The sequence below is a fragment of the Sphaeramia orbicularis genome, chromosome 15 (genome assembly GCF_902148855.1).
Source record: "Sphaeramia orbicularis chromosome 15, fSphaOr1.1, whole genome shotgun sequence".
NCBI lineage: Eukaryota > Metazoa > Chordata > Actinopteri > Kurtiformes > Apogonidae > Sphaeramia > Sphaeramia orbicularis.
The window spans coordinates 8,485,816-8,508,509 of record NC_043971.1 but is presented as its reverse complement, the minus strand read 5'-3'; the positions used below and the strand labels follow the sequence as shown (position 1 = coordinate 8,508,509).

General features: G+C 36.0%; 1 protein-coding gene across 1 annotated transcript in view; it reads right to left on the bottom strand.

Annotated features, from left to right (window-relative positions):
- hs3st1l1 (heparan sulfate (glucosamine) 3-O-sulfotransferase 1-like1) overlaps nucleotides 1-22,057 on the bottom strand; it is a 119,243-nt gene extending 97,186 nt beyond the window's left edge. The window contains exon 1 of the mRNA XM_030156707.1: nucleotides 21,742-22,057. The gene's annotated coding sequence lies outside the window, so the exon portion shown is untranslated. The remainder of the gene's footprint in view (nucleotides 1-21,741) is intronic.
- Nucleotides 22,058-22,694: the final 637 nt, after the last annotated feature.

The following is a 22,694-nucleotide window of genomic DNA, read 5'->3' as shown; positions in this document are numbered from 1 at the left end:
TTATAATATTATCCTCTGCATTTTGCATTTTTCACTCTAAATCACAGGTGTCAAACATGCGGCCCGGGGGCCAAATCTGGCCCGAGGGATGAATTTATGAAATGCAAAAATTACACTGATGATATGAATCATTTTAATTCAGGTTCCATATACAGTCCAATTAGATTTCAAGTGGGTTAAAGCAGTAAAATATTATCATAATAACCTGTAAATAATGACAACCCCAAATTTTCTCTTTGTTTTTTTGTTGTAAAAAAGTAAAATTACATGAAAATGTTTACATTACCAAACTATATTTTTACAAAAATGTAAATAACCTGAACAAATATGAACTAACAGAAATGTCTTAAGAAAAGTAAATGCAATTTTACCAATATTCTGCCTGTTACTAAATATTTTGTGCGATTGTAATGCACATGTGTAAATAATAAATGATAAACTGATAAACTGAGGCAGAATATTGTTAAAATGTTAAAATTGCACTTGTTTTTCTTACGACGGTTCAAGTTGTTCATGTTATTCAGATTTTTAAGGAAACTTTGTAGATGTAAACCTGATCATAATATAATTTTACTTTTTTCACTGTTATTATTTTACTGGTCCGGCCCACTGGAGATCAAATTGGGCTGAATGTGGAACTGAACTAAAATGAATTTGACACCCCTGCTCTAAATCATCTATTTTCCTCGATTTAATTTCGTATACTTAATTTAGATGTTCATGAAAACCCGGAGTAAAATCAAAAATTGTTATATCAAAACATAGAAAACTGATTATCCTCTGTATTTTGCTTTTTTAACCTCCTAAGTCCCAGCTATGGGTTTACTGTATTTTACACTAATTATTTACATGTATTGATAGAATTGGTGGATCAGCAGGAGATGATTTTGGTTGCCAGTGGATATTTGGGTCTTTATGGGTTAAAATATTGTCCGTGATGGAGAGACTTACTGCAGAGGTGAACTACAGGGTGACACAAAAAAACGGGAACTTTTTAACAATCCAATAAAACCAAGAGTGATGGAAGAAAAATATTTGATTCATAGTAATTAAAACCTTAAAACATGCCATTTAAGAAACAACTAGAAAAGCACTCGGAGAGCGCAGACCTCCGCCAAGCGCAAAAATTCCCCACATAATCGGTGATACAAATCCTACATTTATTTTTTAAAATAAAATCCGCCTTCTGGATCAGATCCGGATCAGCCTTTGAAATGTGATAGAGGACCCCATTGTCAATCCCTGAGTTAAATTCCATGAGTTTTGGTCAATAATTAAGTGAGATATTGGGAAATGAAAATTTTGGCCCCATTTACCACAATGTTAACGAAAATTTCAAAGTGATCCAGAATCCAGGATTTCTTCCGGATCACCCCCAAAAGTTAATCTTTTCTTCCTTATCCCATTTCCAACAAACCCTGAAAATTTCATCAAAATCTGTCCATAACTTTTTGAGTTATGTTGCACACTAACGGACAGACAAACAGACAGACAAACAAACAAACCCTGGCAAAAACATAACCTCCTTGGCGGAGGTAATGATGGAATTTTAATTTTTTAAAAATTACAGGGTGACCCAAAAAAACGGGAATTTTTGAAGTGCGTATTGGCAGACATGAGCAAGTGGCAGCACTGCGAGACAGTGACCTTGAGAAAGTAAACACACCCCCATTTTAGGAACCATTGGCGGCTGTGCGAGAATTGTTCGGTAACCGTGTGATCTCAAGATTCGGTAACGTTCCCTGGCCCCCTAGATCGCCAGATTTGTCTGTTTGTGATTTTCTCTTGTGGGGCTAACTCAAGAGTAAAGTGTACACGACTCGACCAAGAACTCTGGATGAGTTAAAACAGAGAATTCAGGATGAAATTCACAGTATCCCAGCTGAGATGTTGCAGCGGTCAATGAGGAATCTCAACAGCAGATTTCAAGAATGCATTCGTACAGGAGGACGCCATCTACAGGAAGGAATTTTTTTTAAAAATGAAAATTCCATCATTGTTTCTTAAATGGCATGTTTTAAGGTTTCAAGTACTATGAATAAAATATTTTTCTTCCGTCACTCTTGGTTTTATTGGATTTAGGGCTGCACGATTAATCGATTTTAAATCGAAATCGGATTTTTTAGTTAGGACAATTTTTTAAAAAAGGGAAATCGTAAAATCGATGTCATCTCTCTCATGCCTCCGGGCCGCGCGCCTCCGCGGGCTCCCGTAGGCTCTTCCTGTGACAGCGGTCTGTCACAGAAGTCCGTGTAATGACCGGACGTTAAATCTGTTCATGAACCCGCAGTACTTATACCAATATAAGCCGTGGCTTCACGCACGGATCCCGCAATTGAAATATAACTGCAAGCGGATCACTCATCTTCCGTTGTCCCGGATCCGTACCGTACTGTCTTCTTCCGAACCGGGTCCGGGTCTCGGGGTCAGCAGCCTCAGCAGAGGAGCCCAGACAGCCCTGTGCCCACACACATCCACCAGCTCCACACATAGAATCCCTCCAGTGTGTCCTGGGTCGGTCTGTTCCACGCACGGATCCCCCAGTTTAAATAGAACCGCATGGGGAACACTCATATTAACCTGGTCCACGCACACACGCACGACTGATGCCTGTCACTGACTGACACTGGTATCACTGCTGTGGCCCAGATACCCAGAAAAGAAAGAAAAAATAAACTTTTTTTTTTTTTTTTAATAATTAATTTAGTCCTCTTACTTGCTAAATTTTTCATTCACAAATGTAAGTTCTGTAACACAAAACCAAATATTATTTATGTTTTGTAAGATGTTGAAATTTATTTAAAGCTGTTAGATAAATGTGGAAACAAAAAGGTTGTAACAACTATCAGTATTTGCTCTGATTTGGACATTTTCTTATAGTGTATTCCCCCTGACAAACTTATGTTATTTTCTTGTTGTATACATTGTTTGTATACTCTACTTCATTTCAAAGATTTAATGAAGAGAAAAAACAAAACAAAACTGTAGGTTCATCACGTGATACCATCACAGCTTTGAGGTCAGAGCAGTGGCTTGCATTGTGGGCTGCTCACGAAAACGACATGTTGACTGCTGTTGCCTTTTCTAGTTATACCCAAAAATCGAAATCGAAAATCGAGTTTTTAGAGGAAAAAATCGGGATTTTTTTTTTTGCCAAAATCGTGCAGCCCTAATTGGATTGTTAAAAAGTTCCTGTTTTTTTGTGTCACCCTGTATAAGAAGGACTTGTTTGTTACGCACTGGAAGAAGTGGATGGAATACATCATGCCACGCAGACCAGACTTTGATGCTTTTATTTTTGTATAGAAGATTAGATACAGTAAATGTAATAACTGCAATTTACTCCCTACTTGTTTATGTTCTTTTTGTTTGTTTCATTGTTTAAAAAAAAATGGGACTTTCAGAATAATATACTGTTGATTACATTTAAAATGGGTAACACTTTATAATAAGTACACACTATTAAGCATTAGTTAAGCATTAACAAATACTGAATTCATCATTTATAAAGCATATTTCTGACATGAATACTCATTAATATATGGTTTATAAGCACAGTTATAATGGTTTTACTCATTAATAAGTTCGTCTACATTGTGCTGAATGATTGTATTTTCATACTTTATAAATTATGGATTTAGCATTTAAAAATTTGTATTGCATCACTTACAAACCAGTTATGATGTGCATTTATGCTCGCACGTACGCTATTCAGACATGTACTAATGGTGAGTGAATATGTTAGTGGGTATTTTATGCTAACTCACACATTTATTTTCCAATAGATGTCCTATAAACAGTTCTTAATACAGGAATTCATTATTTCAGGTAGTTATAAAGCACTTACTACTCATTAATTAAGTCTATGGTGTGAGCTCATCTAAAGTGTGCACTATCTTTGTAATATAAAGCATTTACAAATGGAATTTAAAGGTTGACAATGCCTAAAGACTCACAAAAGTTTCAGTTATTCTAACAAAGGAAAGAAAAAACACATGGGATTATTAAAATAAACTGCATGACTGAATGATGAATGATTATGATTGTGAATGATGAGTAAAACATTTATAACTGTGCTTATAAACCAGATATTAATGAGTATTCATGTCAGAAATATGCTTTAAAAATAATGAATTCAGTATTTGTTAATGCTTAACTAATGCTTCATAGTGTGTACTTATTACCTCCGCCAAGGAGGTTATGTTTTTGCCAGGGTTTGTTTGTTTGTTTGTTTGTTTGTTTGTCTGTCTGTTTGTTTGTCTGTCCGTTAGTGTGCAACATAACTCAAAAAGTTATGGACAGATTTGGATGAAATTTTCAGGGTTTGTTGGAAATGGGATAAGGAAGAAATGATTAAATTTTGGTGGTGATCGGGGGTGGGGGGGCCCACGGGGGGGGCCACTGATCAGCCTTGGCGGAGGTCTGCGCTCTCCGAGTGCTTCTAGTTATAAAGTGTTACCTTTAAAATGAATATCTTTGTCAAAATTGACACAGAATGTCAATAAAAAAGTGAATTAAAAAAAATAAATAAATAAATATTGTCCGTTTTGATGACTTTTAAAGCTTGGAATCCAGAAAACATCAGTTAGATATTCTCCTCTCAGACCAGCAGATAGATGACGAACACATTTCACCAAAAGGAATCAGTTCAAAACACTCTCTCTTTCTTTTTCCCTTTCCCTCTGCCTACCAAAAAAGCACACACCCACACAAAATAAATTGATACAGTACATATGTTGCAGCCGAGGCATCTGAATCAAAGCAAATCTCACTCCACATGACGGGGTCACGATCCCTCAGAAGAGACGGATACCATTAATCTGACAAGTATGACAAGACATGGGTGAGATATAAAAAGAGGACGTATGACACACAATCACCAATAATGAGTTATGTGGCTGACATGTGCCTACTCATCTGAGGCAGCCGGAGAACAAAGGTAATGAATAAATAACTTAGCCCGTCATCAAGTGGAATGATAAATCTACTTCGGAACACTTGGCGGTGAGGGCTGCGTCAGGATTTCCAGAACCTCCTGATGAAAAAGTGACCCGTCCAATCTGTTCACAATAAGATGTCAAAAGTGTTCCCATTCATGACTCAGGTAGAATTATAGATACGAAGGTTTAAAAAGACTCCTGCAGAAACTGAAGTATTAACTCAAGCTTTTACACTCAAGTGAAACTATAAAAGTACTGGTTTCAAAACTACTTAAAGGAGTGATATTTTGCTTATTACCTCCGCCAAGGAGGTTATGTTTTTGCCAGGGTTTGTTTGTCTGTCTGTTTGTTTGTCTGTCCGTTAGTGTGCAACATAACTCAAAAAGTTATGGACAGATTTTGATGAAATTTTCAGGGTTTGTTGGAAATGGGATAAGGAAGAAATGATTAAATTTTGGGGGTGATCCAGAAGAAATCCTGGATTCTGGATCACTTTGAAATTTTCGTTTCCCAATATCTCGCTTAATTATTGACCAAAACTCATGAAATTTAACTCAGGAATTGACAATGGGGTCCTCTATCACATTTCAAAGGCTGATCCGGATCTGATCCAGAAGGCGGATTTTATCTCAATTTATATAAAAAATGGGGGTGCCCTTACTTTTTGGCCTACTGTGCCTTTAATATTAAAGGTAGAAATTTCTGACAAGCACCATCGTGTAGCTCAGTCAGTTCCGCATCAGGAGTATGCCACTGGATTTCATGTAGCTTTAATACTTAAGGAGCTAGATCCAGAAGAAAACCGCCATTATGAGAAATGGGATTTTCGTGAATAACTACTGAACTAATAAGGATATAATTATGAATCCAGTTGCTAATGGTATGTTTTCATGGTCAAGGAATCTTAAAATATAGGTAAAATAAATATGGGACTAATATTTATGGTGGAAATCACAATATGGGGGAATTGCGCAAATCTCATGCAATTTGACTCAGGGATTTACAATGGGGTGTTCTATCAAATGGCAAAGACTGATCCGGATCTTTCAAAAAGTTATGGACAGATTTGGATGGAAATTTCAGGAAATATTGATACTGGCACAAGGAACAAATGATTAAATTTGGTGGTGATGGGGGGGGGGGCACACTGATCTGCCTTGGCGGAGGTCTGCGCTCTCAGAGTGCTTTTCTAGTTTTAAATGGAATGGAGCAGATCAGCTGCAGCTTGTGGTTCCAAAAACTAAAAAGAAGCTTCGTGGGGACCGTGCCTTTTCTGTTGTTGCCCCAAAGTTGTGGAACCAGTTGCCCTTAGTTGTTAGACAGGTTCAGTCTCTACCTGTCTTTAAATCACATTTAAATCATTAGCTTTCAATCAGTGAATGACATGTCTGTTTTTGTTTTTTTTTTTATGCTGTTTTTAACAGATTTGAACGTGTCTTTGTTTTTATGATGTTTGTATTGTGTTGTTCGTAGCCCACTTAACACCCTGTGTTTTCACTAGTTTTATTTACTTATTTAATCCCTTGTTTTATGTTTGGTGTACGGCACTTTGGCCAGCTGTAAAGTTCTTAAAGTGCTTTATAAATAAAGTTGGTATGGTATGGTATGGTATGGTATGGAACTAGAAAAGCACCTGGAGAGTGCAGACCTCCGCCAAGGCAGATTAGTTTTGAAACTGCCCAACAATTTCTTAGATTTGGACTTGCTCTGTCAATGATGAAGCCAATTTAAGCAGCCAGAATCACTTCAGGAAGGCTTCTATATATCAATTTATAGTTAAACTAATAAAACAACTCTTACACATGTGATGGAGTAATGCCTAATTGATATATACAGGGTGGGGAAGCAAAATTTACAATATTTTGAGGCAGGGATTAAAAGACAGTGTATGACCAATTAGTTTAGTGAAAGTCATGAGAATTTATTTGCCACAAGAAAATGTACATAATAGAAAATGTTTTTATTCTATGTGTCCTCCTTCTTTCTCAATAACTGCCTTCACACACTTCCTGAAACTTGCGCAAGTGTTCCTCAAATATTCGGGTGACAACTTCTCCCATTCTTCTTTAATAGTATTTTCCAGACTTTCTTGTAATAGTTTTGCTCATAGTCATTCTCTTCTTTCCATTATAAACAGTCTTTATGGACACTCCAACTATTTTTGAAATCTCCTTTGGTGTGACGAGTGCATTCAGCAAATCACACACTCTTTGACGTTTGCTTTCCTGATTACTCATATGGGCAAAAGTTTCTGAAAAGGTATGGATAATAGTGTTAGGTATGATTATGACATCAATATATGTTTGGTTTCAAAACAATTGACGTAGTGCCTGCTGAGAAAAAACAACTAAATGTTCATTGTAAATTTTGCTTCCCCACCCTGTATATATTTTTTTTACATTTCAGACTGACTGAATAGGGCTTAGATGCCCAGACCAAAGCCATCCAGGAGGATTCAAAGCTCACAGATGAAGAGAAGAAAGCATGTTATGTTTGATTTTTGACAGAAATTAAAGTTAAATCCAGTAGTGCATAGACGAAATTTCATGTTTTTTTGTTTCAACCTTGTGTCAATAAAGGCTCAGTGATTTGAAAACCACAAAAGATTTTGCATAAATGACTTCAGATTCAGAATCCTGAGAAAATTGGACCCTAAATTGATAAATTTTCTGTCCATGACCAAGAACATGAATTTTTGCCTTTAACCCTTTTATGCATGAATGGTGAGAACCTTAGTCAAGATTTTTTTCTTCAGTGCTTTTATTCCTCCTTGGGCATGAAAAAAAAAAACAATGCGATTGAGTTTTTTTTTTCCTATGGAGTTACAAAAATATCCATGCATTTAATTTTTGAATGTTTAAAACCCAATATCAGAAAGTTAAAATGAAAACAATGAAATAAAAACATTTTTAATGCTGCTAATCTGATGTCTTCTCACATTTTAACATATTCTAATGCTAGTATTTACTCACTTCATGGAGATAATATGCAAAAAAAAAAAACCTTTTTGTCTAACAAATAACAATTGATTTACACTTTAACATGTTAGTGCAGATCAGGTTTATCAAAAACAGTAAAGTTACAGTAATGGTCTGAATGTCAGTGTATGGGATGGTGCGTAAGTGTCCACTGTGTTGGCTGATATAATAATAATAATAAACTTTATTTGTATAGCACCTTTCATACAGAAATTGTAGCCCAAAGTGCTTCACATTGATTGAAAAAATACAATATTAAAATACATTAAGATTTGATTATACATCAAGAGAAAATGAAATTTGAGAGAAATACAATAAAATAAAAATAAATATAAAAACAACGCACATTAAAATATTTGATTATGCACAGAATTTTTGAAGCGCAAGAAATAAGATGAGAAATACAATAAAATAAAAATAAAAATAAAAGCAGCGCACTATGGAACTAAAACATCAAAACCCATGAATATAGAAGACAACAGCTGGAGAAGAACTGTCCACTGTAGTGACCTATGCATGAAAGGGTTAATGTCACTAAAATGCAACTCAAACCTTGAACCGTGTCTTAAGTAAGGTAATGAAGTATTTGTACTTCATTACTTGACTGCTCCGTCTGTGATGCTGTTACCGAACGGCAGAAAATTAGGCAGAAAAAAAAAAAAAAAAGCCTGTTGTCTGATTCTGTCATCAGAGTCTGGCGCCTTTAATAAGGCTTTCCCAAAGGCTGAGTTCAGACTCCAAGGCTTTTGATGATGAAGACACATCTCCCATGTGTCTGGGAATGACAGCTTCAGTGCTGCTTTTTAATACAGTGTTGTTGGTGCACATGGTGAGTATCAGCCCCTGAGATGCAGCATATGGACCTAGGTGGCTCTTTGCATCATGGATCGCTGCCTGCTGCACATTCATGAATTATGGAATTTGGCACAAATATGCAAATTTGAGCATTAGCCTAGTTATGCCCCTGTACTGTAACTTACAGTGACTTATCTATTATGTATGAACCGTGGATTGGAGGGAAGAGGTCCTGGCAGTGGGTTTCATTGCCCTTTCTCAGTTGCTCACTTTCATATCATGAAAGTGCATGAATAGCAAAGGAGGTAGAACTCCAAAACACTCGCTGCTACTGATCTCCGAAGACTTGGGAGAATTAGAGTTTGCTTCCACGCTCAATTGCCAAGCTTCTTAAAATAACAATGGCTTCCACAGGATTTGGAAGCCTGCAAGATACGTAGGGAATAAGCATGAAGTTGTTGCTAATCCTCTAATTTCCCCACACAGGGCTGATATGAAATGCTAGTCTGATCAGTAATCAGTCCACAGGGGAGGCGGACGGGGGGGATCGAGCCAAAATCAACCCCGTTACGACATTACCGTTGCTGTGTGGGATGACTGATTGTTCTCCGTTGACCTAATCACACTGATGTAAATATCCAAAAATCGAGACGGAAGCCGGATCTGTTGGGTGAAACGGCTCTGTTTTTGAGATCATACAAATATTCAGCTCAGGCTCGGAGCCTAATGAAATGAGACCTCCAGCTCGGAGCCCAACACAGCCATCATTAGCTCAGATCAAAGTCAATCATCAAACACATGACAGCTGACAACTCCTATTTATTAAGGGGACCTCGAAATAATAATAATACCTGGGACTTGAAGGGGAACTGAGTCGCTATGGTAACAAGACGATGCCACTCCTTTACATCCTATAGAAGTCTGCAGCTCTGCTTTTACAACTAAGTGAGTGTTTATTAGAGGAGAAATCACACAGAGCACAACAGGGTATTTGTATTAGATATGTTTCCTGATGGCAGGTTCACTGCAGATGAATGTTATGTTATATTCCAGGGGTTCCAAAAGTGGGGTACCCATTCCCCACAGGGGTACTCAGGAGAAGCTCAGGGGGTACTAGGGATTACCGGTATAATGAAAAAACCACGGTAAAATTGCAGACGGTTAGTATTACCGTGTTACAGCTACTCTTGCATTCAAAAAGAAAAAGGGTAAAAAAAATAAAAATAGCAGAGTAGTCTGAGGAGGAGGTCTATGACTCACTAAATTCCCCAATAAGCACTCGTGGAGATATTTCTATATTCAAAAATGATCAAAATTTATTTTCTCCAACAAAAATATTCTCCGTGGTTGACTTGTACTTCACAATAATCACACAAAAAAAACTTCTTAAGCAGATATAGCATATTTAGTGGTAGATAAACTGTGTCACTCCTTCCTCATGACAGTCGGACAAAAGGCCTGAACCAGCTGTCCTCTCTCCCTAATCACAGGAGGAGGGCGGTCCGATCAGGAGGAGGGCGTGAGCAGCTGAAAACAATATGAAATCAGTCATAATTCATTAATCAATAGGACCATTTGCCTTATTTTGATTTACCATTATCCAAAATATTAATAAATAATATAAGTGGCTCCAACATGCCATTTAAATTCTAATTATCATGATAACTGTGTTTGATTACCGCATTTTTAGGGAAAAAACCCTGTAATGTAAAAATCTGCTTTTATGTCAAATATTTGAGTATAGTTTTAGTTGATTCCAATCTTAATTTTTAATATTTGGAACCGATATTCACTTTTAAAGTCTTTGAAAAGGTTCGTTAAGCATCTGTGTGTTATTTATGCGATAAATTATATACATTTTTCAAATCGGATTTTAGATTTTTTTTGTGTGTTTTTTGTCCTTTTGTGTTGATATAGTAGGTTAAAGTGAAAAAAATAATAGACAGATGATAGAGATGAAGTTGTGCTGAAAAAACAGACACCAAACATGGGTATGGTAAACATTTGTTTATATAGTATATAAAGGCGAAATCAAAAGGACTGAAAAATGGACAAAATAGGCTCAGACCACTAAGGGTTAATACTTGAATGTTTCTGCCACAGAAGGTACATTGCGTCCATTATTTTATTTTATTTTATTATTATTATTTTTTAAAATACAACTTGGTTAAATTATTTCAGTGTGTGTATAAATACTTTTTGCATATTTTGAACACAATTTCAACAATACCACGATAATTATGATAACCGTGATCATTTTGGTCACAATAACCGTGATATGAAATTTTCATATTGTTACATCCCTAGGGGGTACTTAAAATTTTTTGGGAAAAATACATTAAATAAGTTATCATGTACTGAATACAAAATAAATAATGAGAATTAATGCTGAAATATAAAACACAATAAATACATTCATATAATAGTTTTATTTTCAATTATCTTGTATAAGCTTTGGGAACATTTTAAGAACACTTCTCTTTTACATTTTTCAAAATGAGTTTATTTGAGTTGCAAAGTAATTATTTTTATGTTTAATAATATTATTTTATGTTTTCATGTGGGTTTGTTTGTTTGTCTCCTTGTTTGTTTGTTTGTCTGTCTGTTAGCAAGATAACTCAAAAACTTATGGACAGATTTGGATGAAAATTTCAGGAAATGTTGATACTGGTACAAGGAACAAATGATTAAATTTTGATGGTGATCGGGGGTTTTGGGGGTGGGGGGGTCACTGATCTGCCTTGGCGGAGGTCTGCGCTCTACAAGTGCATTTCTAGAAAAGAGAGCGCAGACCTCCGCCAAGGCAGATCAGTGCCCCCCCACCCCCACCCCACCCCGATCACCACCAAAGTTTAATCATTTCTTCCTTGTGCCAGTATCAACATTGCCTGAAAATTTCATGAAAATCTATCTATAACTTTTTGAGTTGTCTTGCAAACAAACAAACAAACAAACACGCATGGACGCACGCACACAAAGCAAAGCGATCACAATACCTCCTGGTGGAGGTACAAATCGCTACTCATCATTTTTGTTTTTATAAAAAATGAAAACAGGTCCCACAGACTCAAACACCATACAAGGGTTAAAAGGAGATGGGCTCCAGCTGTTGATTATTCTCTTCCCATTGATGTAATCCTAGGTGGATATATATATGATAACACTGGGTTACAAAAAAATGTTCTTTTGCAAGTTATCTAGGTTTTTTCAACTGAATTAGGACCATTTTGCACCGCTAAATCCAAAAATGACATCTGTTTTTCTCAATCAGGTCAGGTTTTTTTGCTAATTTGATTTTGAAAAATTTGATCTTCACACAAAATATAATAATTAATACCAAAATAAGATTGGTAAGCACACTTTATGAAATTTGTGACTTGATTCCTGTTAGGTACAATGGTGTATTCACCGCAGATGTAGCAGAATACGTCAGGCTTATTTTTGCAAGATCTTCTAGTCGAAGCCATTTCATTCACCTGTAATATTAAAAAAAACATTAATCGTAAATTGGCAAAAGTAAAATCTTCAGAACTCGTTTATTGCAAGAAATATGAAAGAATTTTGTATCATATGATGTGAAAATGCCCATAAATGTAAGCCAAAATGTTAAAAAGCCAATATGTAGCATAGTTCAGAAAGTTGACCTGATTGAGCAAAATTAATGTGATTTTTGGATTCAGCACACCAAAATTATCCTAAATCAGCTCAAAAAACTTCCACAATAAATTTGTTGTTGACCAGTGTTATATATGTATGTACAGGTTTTATCACAACTATAATATGTCTAAATGTGGACACTGTAGGAGTATGCATGATAGGAATGTACATCTATACATTTATCTTTACACTGTAATCCAGAGGAATGTGCATTTATAGACATGAAAGGCTGCATTTTGTTTTTTTTCTCTCTTATTATTGTATGATCGAATCTCACACATATACACGTGAATGTACAGTGAAAGCTCCTCTCAAGGCAATCTTGTTATGTGCTGTTAATTACCTGTCTTTTGTTGGTAATGGCAATAAACTATAAAAAAAAAAAAAGAAATTACAGAGCACACTGCGCAGGAAAAAACACACAGCTAGATTCATTATAGCTCTTTTAACTCCTGTGGGAGAATCAACCGAACCTTCCAACCCCCAAAAAAAGAGAAAAGAGAAAAGATTCAGAAGCGCATTTGCATTTTTAACAAATACAACCGTGCTTCGACTAATAGTTTTCATCCTTTAATTCAGCAAACATAACCTCATCAAGTATTAATTCAATTCTTGTTGTTTTCTATTGCTCTTGATTAGAAGAACTTGAGGGAAAAAATGCACTTTTGCTTTGTGGTTGTATTTTTGTTGTTGTTGTTTTTTTGTTTTTTTCAACCCCTTTGTTTGCTCGAGTGGAGTCAACTGGATAAACTCCATTAAACAAAACACAACAGGAAACTGTAGACAACAAAACCAGCCCACCTCCTGCTCTTTCCATCCACCCCACGCTATAGTTAGGGCTGTGTATTGGCAAGAATCTGGCAATATGATACCAATCACAATATTAGGACCAGGATACGATATATCGTGATATATATGATACTATTAATAAGGCAATATTTTGTTTTTTTTTTGTTTCTTCTTCTAAGATATTATTATTAATATCATTATCATTATTATTATTATTATTATTATTATTATTATTACACTGGTCAACAACAAATTTATTGTTTAAGCCTGATGTATTCTGCTCCATCTGCGGTGAATACACCATTGTACCTAACAGGAATCAAGTCACAAGTTTCATAAAGTGTGCTTACCAATCTTATTTTGGTATTAATTATTATATTTTGTGAGAAGATCAAATTTTTCAAAATCAAATTAGCAAAAAAACCTGACCTGATTGAGAAAAACAGATGTCATTTTTGGATTTAGCGGTGCAAAATGGTCCTAATTCAGTTGAAAAAACCTAGACAACTTGCAAAAAACATTTTTTGTAACCCAGTGTTATTATTATTATTTATTATTATTATTATTATTATTATTATTAGTAGTAGTAGTAGTAGTAGTATTATTAGTATTATACAACATTTAGTCTATATAATGTATATTATTATGGACAGAGGCAGAAAAGCCAGGTGTAGATTACTGCACAAAGTGAGAACTTTATTTTCCTTGGTCAGAATATGTACAGTCAGTCCAGCTTGGATTTACAAGGCTGACAAAGGTGCTGTATGTAGGATTGTGGCCAAAACTGGTACTGCAATCACATTCAAAATACTGTAGAGTGTGGTATCCTCTCCTCCTCCCCCCAGGCTAGGGGCTGCCAGATCCAGCATGAGCGTCTACTACTAGCGTTTCCACTAATCCTTGCCACCACACCATAAATTTTATACAAAAAAAATAATCACCAGACTTATTCTACATAAGTATAATATAGAATAGAACAGGACAGATGTTCTGCCCACTCAAATGAAAGTTTCACTCTCACTTCAACGAAGTACAAGCTACCGTACAACACCCCCACCCCCCTCCCCCGACCAAACCATGGACACTGGACTACCGAACCCCCCACCCCACCCCCTTTCGGATTACACACCGCTACATGAAGAAGTCACTTCCACAGAAAACACTGAACTACAAGGAGCTACCATGGACAGAGACAAGTCCTACACCGTACCTGGTCTCTTCACCAGTCCCGGACCGGCAGTCTCTTCACCAGGGCCAGGAGAAGAGACTGCAGCCCGGCCCCGGAAGAAGGGACCGGGTGAAGAGGCTGCGACCCCGGCTCTCAGTGGTTCTTACCAGTGGGTCAGACTAAGGCAGAGCCGGCATCGATCTTCAAAATTTTCCGCTTTCATCCGTCTCCATGTTTCTAAACCATCTCCTATACATGTCCTTGTTTTGTTTCTCACTTTGTCACGACATATTTGGGAATAATAAGAGTCCTTTTAGGTTTATCAACATCAGACATTTATGATCAGAAATGTTCCAGCTGCAGCTCAGTGGGAATTGGCAACCTGGATGAACAACGGCTACTGACTCTGTGATTGGCAGACAGGTGATGGGCGGAGCCTCAGACCAAAACACACAACAACAACATAAGCATCATTTGGGAGCTGACGCTGAGCTTTTCAAATGCAAATGTTCTGGCTGGACTACTACTGTCAGTGATATCAGTATTTGAAATGAACATGATTCCTTAACCTTTCATGCACAGTGGTCACTCCAGTGGACAGTTCTTCTCCAGCTGTTCTCTTGTATATTCATGGGTTTTGTTGTTTTAGTTCCACATCAGCCAGCACAGTGGACGCTCATGCATCATCCCATACACTAAAATTCATACCATTACTGTAACTTTGCTGTTCTTGATAACCTGATCTACAGTAACATGTTTCAGTGTAAATCAGTTGTTATTTGTTAGAAAAAAAAGTTGTTGGTTTTTTTTTTTTTTTGCATATTATCTCCATGAAAAGAGTAATACTTAGCATTAGAATATGTTAAAATGTGAGAAAACATCAGATTTTATTTCATTTTTTTAATATCAATTTCTGATATTGGGTTTCAAACACGTTTCTTTACTTCAAAATTAAATGCATGGACATTTTTGTGACTCCATGAAAAAAAAACAAAAAACAACTTGATCACATTGCTTTTTTCATGCCTATGGAGGAATAAAAGCACTCAAGAGAAAAAAATCTTCACTAAGCTTCTCATGTTTAATGCATGAAAGGGTTAATGTCTGGTGACAGTCGAGGCCATTTTAGAATTACTTAGAACATAATTCCTACATACTGCACCTTTAACCCTTTCATGCACGAATTATGAGAACCTTAATCAAAATTTTTTCCTGAGTGTTTTTATTCCTCTTTAGGCATGAAAAAAAAAAAAAAACAATGCAATTAAAAATTTTCTTCTGAAAAATAAATAATAATAATTAAAAAAATAACAATAATTTAAAAAAAAAAAAAAATTAAATACATAAAAAAATAATAATGAAAAAAAAAACAAAACAAAAATCTTATGAACCTATTTTTCATGAAGTTGCAAAAATGTCCACTCAGCTGGACACCACACGTTTAATTTTTGACGCCCAGAAACATGTATTTACTGATAAATTGTGTGAAAACTATGGGGAGGGCTTGTGATTCTGGAACTTTATGCTCAGGAGAGATCTACATAATGTTACCAATTCATGTCAGAAAAGATATGTAGTGTCTTAAAACTTTAAGAAAGATATGTGTAAAAAACAACAACAACAAAAAGAACAACGAAATCCATGAATATACAAGAGAACAGCTGTAGAATAGCTGTCCACTGGAGGGACCACTATGCATGAAAGGGTTAATACTGAACAAACAAGAACTCAAACTATGAATTATGAAAGAGCTGCAGCATTTGAAACTGTCCACAATGAACATTTGACAGATAAACAGAACCACAGTGCTGCAGTTTCAGACTCAGTTTGTCATGGCTTTTATGGATTGGGATTGTCTCTCTAGACCACAGGTGTCAAACATGTGGCCCGGGGGCCAAAACCGGCCCGCCAAAGGGTCCAATCTGGGCCCTGGGATGAATTTGTGAAAAGCAAAAATTATAATGAAGATATGAACAATCAAGGACGTGAAAATCATTTTAGGTCAATTCAATCTGAAGTGGGTCAGAACCAGTAAAATACAATCATAACAACCTATAATAATGAAAAATGCAAATTTTTGTCTTTGTTTTAGTGTAAAAAAAGTAAAATTACACAAAAAACGTTTATATTTACAGACTATCCTTTTACAAAAAATGTGAATAACACAAACAAATATCAACAATATGAAATGTCTTAAGAGACGCATGTAGAATGTTACCAATATTCTCCCTGTTCCTAAACATTTGGTGTATTTGCAGATCCACTGTGATCTGTAAGTTGTGACGCACATGTACAAATGATAAACTAAGGCATAATATTGTTAAAATTGCACTAATTTTTCTCAAGAATTTTCAGGTTGTTCGTATTTGTTCATGTTTTGTTCAAGTGCAGTTCGTAGATGTAAACATTTTCATTACAAAATTTTCCTTTTTTCACTCAAAAACATAGAGAAAACTTTAGTGTTAACATTATTTATAAGTTCTTAACCTATTATTTACATTATTTTACTGGTCCGGCCCACATGAGATCATATTAGTGGGAATGTGGCCCCTGAACTAAAATGAGTTCGACACCCCTGCTCTAGACTCACCATAGCCTATATTTTTTATTAGTAAGTTTTTATTTTTATTTTTATCAATTACTAGAAATTTCCGGCAACCCCATTTGAATTCCAGGTGACCCCACGTAGGGTCCCGACCCCTAGGCTGAAAAACACTGGACTCCAGTCTCCTCTGTTGCACATTATGGTGTAAAAAACCCCCTGACCCTGTATATTTGTCCAGTCATATATCACTAAGACACTTTGAGTTTTCTTTGGGGCTTTAGGAATCGTAACACCTCCCTGAACCATCATCGTCTTTTATAACCTGAGCCATAAACTGGGAACTGTCAGGAAAATCCCACAGACCTTTAAGCCTGCCGCTGCCTCCCTGACATCACTTTTACTTACCCGTTTTAGTTTGAGGACAGACGGAAGCAGACACAATACCCGTCCCAGTTTAGCCTCAGACAAACAGGCACCTCATTCATGTTGATTAGTCGAGTATGAAAATAATGAGATCGGCCTCTCTTTCATTGTGACCTTTTGCCCCTTGTTGTCAGCTTCTATTCCGCTTTTTTTTTGACTGACTTCGTTTCTTTAGAAAAACGACAGTCTTCCACTTCGACTTTCTGCTTACATTTCTGTTTCAGTTGCTTTGATTAAAAGTGGATTCTTAAGGTTTTGTTTCATTTTTTTAACCCTTTAACCCCTGACGTGTCTGTGGTGAGCCTTCTGAACGTGTGATTTATTTTAAATATTCATACAAGTTCAACCAGTTCTTCAATAAGAAAAAAATTCAAACGTGCTGATATGATACACTGGAAAAAATATCTTACCGAGTGTATTTTTCTCATTTTTAGTCGAAATATCTCATCGCACTTAAAATAAGACAATCACCTAAAGAGTAACTTTTCAGTGAGATATAAGAACTGATTTTTAAACAATAGAACTTGAAAATCTTATTTCAAGAAATCTTACTGAGATAATTTTCACTTGTTCCACTGGCAGATTTTTTGCTTAATTCAAGATTTTTTGCTTAATTCAAGCAAAAAAAATCTTGTATGAATTTTTTAAACTTGTTTTTAGAGGGGCATTTTTTCTAGTGTACTAGAAGTAGATTTTGTTTATTTATTTTTTTTGCTGAGACTTTTTTTTTTTTTTTTGCTAAAATTAATTTGCTTTTGATCATGTAATAGTTTGCTATACTATGTTGCAAATAAATGTTCATTTTTAATTACATTTAGTCTATATAATGTATATTATTATGGACAGAGGCAGTAAATCCAGGTGTAGATTACTGCACAAAGTGAGAATTTTATTTTCCTTGGTCAGAATATGTACAGTCAGTCCAGCTTGGATTTACAAGGCTGACAATTAATACTGAACAAACAAGAACTCAAACTATGAATTATGAAAGAGCTGCAGCATCTGAAACCGACCACAATGAACATTTGACAGAGAAACAGAACCACTGTGTTTCAGTTTCAGCTTCACAGTTGGTCATGTCTTTGGGTTTGTCTCTCAAATCACCATACATTTTTTAGTAGTAAGTTTTTATTTCTATTTTTGATCAATTACTAGAAATTTCAGGCAACCCCATTTGAATTTCCATGTGGGGTCCCGACTAGGGCTGAACGATATGGACAAAATTTCATATCTCGATATTCATGCCAGATATATTGATATCGATATGATACGATATGACGGCGGGTTCGGTGAAAACCAAGCATTTTTCAGAAAAATACAAACATCATAATACAAAAGAATGTGGAAAGTGCAGTTTTATTTATAACAACTCACTGCCAGTCATCAGCATTAACATAAAGTACGAATAAATGAAATTTGTGACTTCCAGAGCTGTACATGCAGGGCGAGCGCGGGGGAAATCTATATCGTTTATATTGTTGCTTTTTCGATATTAATATCTTGAATGTTCATATCTAGATATCGATACAATAACGATATATCTTTCAGCCCTAGTCCTCACCCCAAGGTTGAAAAACACTGGCTTAATTCAAGCAAAAAAAAAGTCAAAGTTATCTTGATATTTTCCAGATCTATTGTCTAATAATCAGTTCTTATATCTCACTGAAAAGTTACTCTTAAGGTGATTACATCTTATTTTAAGTGTGATGAGATATTTTGACTAGAAATGACAAAAATACACTTGGTAAGATTTGGATTTTTGCAGTGTACAATGAAAACCTTGATTGAACAAGAAAAGCACTCGGAGAGCGCAGACCTCCGCCAAGACAGACCCCCCCCCCCCCCCCCGATCACCACCAAAATGTAATAATTTCTTCCTTGTGCCAGTATCAACATTTCCTGAGAATGTCATGAAAATCCGTCCATAACTTATTGAGTTATATTGCTAACAAACAAACATGCATGCACGCACACAAAGCAAAGTGATCACAATACCTTCTGGCGGAGATAATAAAATGCAATACAACTTCTACGGGCTTTTAGACACAGATAACGCTTCTTATATTCTTAACTCTCAGAGGCAAAGGTGCAAAGTGCCACCTTAGAGTAATGACTGTAATAGAATGACACTGAAGTAATCACCGGTGAGAAACAACACTTAAAGCCGAGGGAATAGAACTGCTGAAAAAAAAAAAAAAAAAAAAAAAAAATGCATGTTTCATTTGAATTTCATCAGAGAACTTGTTCCAGTCAAACAGAGGCTTATATGCCTTTGAGAAATCCTCCAGCTAGAAGCACCAGCTACACCAGCCCACACCCACATGCTCATAATTTAAGGTGAATTGCACAGCCTGTGGCAATTTACATCCTGTGACGTTACACGCCTGCTGAAATCTCACTATAGGTAGGTTTACTTGCAGAAACGTCACAGTGAGGTGGGGAAAAAAAAACAATGCTGCATCACTGTATTTCAGAAAGTGAGTGTAAATGATCATTACATGCATTAGTCTGAGTCTGTTCTGTGCATTTTTGACCCAATATTGGACATCATGCTCATAGTAAAACTTCCTAAGACCCAGTAAGTCAAAAATTTGGTTTTTTTTTGCATTACATAATTGGCTGGATTGGAAACTGTAAGATGCCACAGTTTGTCAGATACATTTTTTACAATTTTTATTTCATGAAAAGTCCTTTGCAGCAGACTTTTTTTTTTTAAATTATACATTTGCATAAACATGTACTTAAATATAAGGAACCACACAGAAACTATACAAAAAAACAAATGATACAACAAACCTACAGACCTATTAAACACACACACACACACACACACACACAAAACAACATAAATAATATGATCCACTGTAGGTTTACTTGCAGAAATGTCACAGAGGTGGGGAAAAAAAAAAACAATGCTGCATCACGGTATCTCAGAAAATGAGTGTAAATGATCATTACATGCATTAGTCTGAGTTTGTTCTGTGCATTTGACCCAATATTGGAGATCATGCTCAGAGTAAAACTTCCTAAGACCCAGTAAGTCAAAAATTTTGTGTTTTTTGCGTTATATAATTGGCTTGATTGGAAACTGTATGATGCCACAGTTTGTCAGATACATTTATTATTATTATTATTATTATTATTATTATTATTATTATTATTATTCAAGGAAAAGTCCTTTGCAGTGGACAGTTTTTTTTGTTTGTTTTTTTTTGTTTGTTTTTTGAAATTATACATTTCCATGAACATGTACTAAGACATAAGGAACCACACAGAAACTATACAAAAAAAAAAAAGGATACAACAAACCTACAGACCTATTAAACACACACACAAAACTACAACAACAACAACAACAAACTAAATAATATGATCAATTGTAGGTTGGCTTGCAGAAATGTCACAGTGAGATGGGGAAAAAAAAACAATGCTGCATCACGGTATTTCAGAAAGTGAGTGTAAATGGTCATTACATGCATTAGTCTGAGTTTGTTCTGTGTATTTTTGACCCAATATTGGAGATCATGCTCAGAGTAAAACTTCCATAACCTCCTAAGACCCAGTAAGTCAAAAAAATTTGGGAGTTTTTGCATTACATTATTGGCTTGATTGTAAACTATATGATGCCACAGTCTGAGATACATTTTTTAAATTTTTATTTAATGAAAAGTCCTTTGCCGTGGACAGGGTTTATTATTATTATTATTATTATTATTTTTTTTTTTTTTTAGACATAAGGAACTACAAAGACACTATACAAAAAAATATATATATATACAACAAACCTACAGACCTATTAAACAAAACAAAACAAAACAAAACAAAAAAATCAACTGTTATGACCATCAATTTTTTTTGTTTTTTAAATAAAGCTGTGAAACTCTTGTCTACTACAGAGAACAAAAATGCATTGCTGGGTCTCAGGAGGATAAATGTCTTTTTTTTTTTTTTGGATGTTAACTTCTACAAATAAACTTTTAATGCATCAAAAGTGTTAATTTGACACAGTAGAACCTATAGGACGTACTGAAGGGTGTTCCCATGGGAGCAAATAAAGCTAATTTATTAGATGTAGCATTTTAATTAGTTTGATCAATACTCGATTACAGGGGATTTAGGTAGATGTGAGCTGCAGGGAAAAAAAAAAAAAAAAAAAGACGAGGCTCGCATTAAACGTGAATGTGTTTGGAAATGTCAAAGATACAGGCGATTAAAAAAAAAAAAAAAAAAAAAAAAAGACGATAGTGGACTTGTTCTGGTTGAATAATTAATCTGAATTCCAAAGCATGAAGCATGTTTTAGTCTGACACCAGGGGATGGAAGTGGAAGTGTTGCATAAAAGGCATGTGGTGTGTGTGAAAAGAGCAGCGATGGTGTGTTTTACAAAGACAAAAGTAGAGGAAATCCTTAGAGGAAGAAAAAAAAAAAAAAAAAAAATCTGGTTACCTCGTACGGGCTTTTTCGGTGCGGATCTGCGCGCGCCTCTTGGGTTCCGGTGATCTCAGGAGTGGATGGAGATGATGCGGAGCCGCGGAGCGCACTTTTGCGCACCGCCGGTCCACAGTGAAGAAAAGGCTCCGTGTGTCCTCTGGATCCCTCTCATCACTGATGCATCTGAAAGCGGACACCGGGAAGGGAACTGAGTCCTTGTTTATTCAAAGTGGATAACTCGACTCCGTCTCCTGCGCACGTAGAGGAAGGAGTAAAAGAAACGCGGGTGTAGTTGTGGACGAGCCGACGCTTTGCATAGCAGACAAGAGAGAGAGAGAGAGAGAGAGAGAGAGAGAGAGAGAGGGAGGAGAGGCAGAGGAGTGGGGAGGAGCCGTGTGCCGTCAGATGCTCAGTCAGGTGCTCTCCTCTGTGGTACTGAGCATCCACAGCCTGAGCACACATGCAGACTGTTGAGCTGCTGGACTCTCCCAGCCACCATGTCCATGTGGGCCCCACAAGGGTTACAACTGGGCTGCATATAAGGGTCCCATGTGGGTTTGTCCGCAGTTTCCATGGTGGCCCCACATGTGTTTGCCCATATCAGAATCCGAATCAAAGTCAGAATCAGAATCTCTTTATTGTCATTGTACTAAGTACAACAAATTTGAGGCAAAGCTCTCAGGTTCAGTGCAAGAATTTAAAAGGATGTATAAATCCACTATAATAACAAAATATACAGGGTGGGGAAGCAAAATTTACAATATTTTGAGGCAGGGATTGAAAGACAGTGTATGACCAATTAGTTTAGTGAAAGTCATGAGAATTTATTTGCCACAAGAAAATTTCCATAATAGAAAATGTTTTTATTCTATGTGTCTTCCTTCTTTCTCAATAACTGCCTTCACACGCTTCCTGAAACTTGCGCAAGTGTTCCTCAAATATTCGGGTGACAACTTCTCCCATTCTTC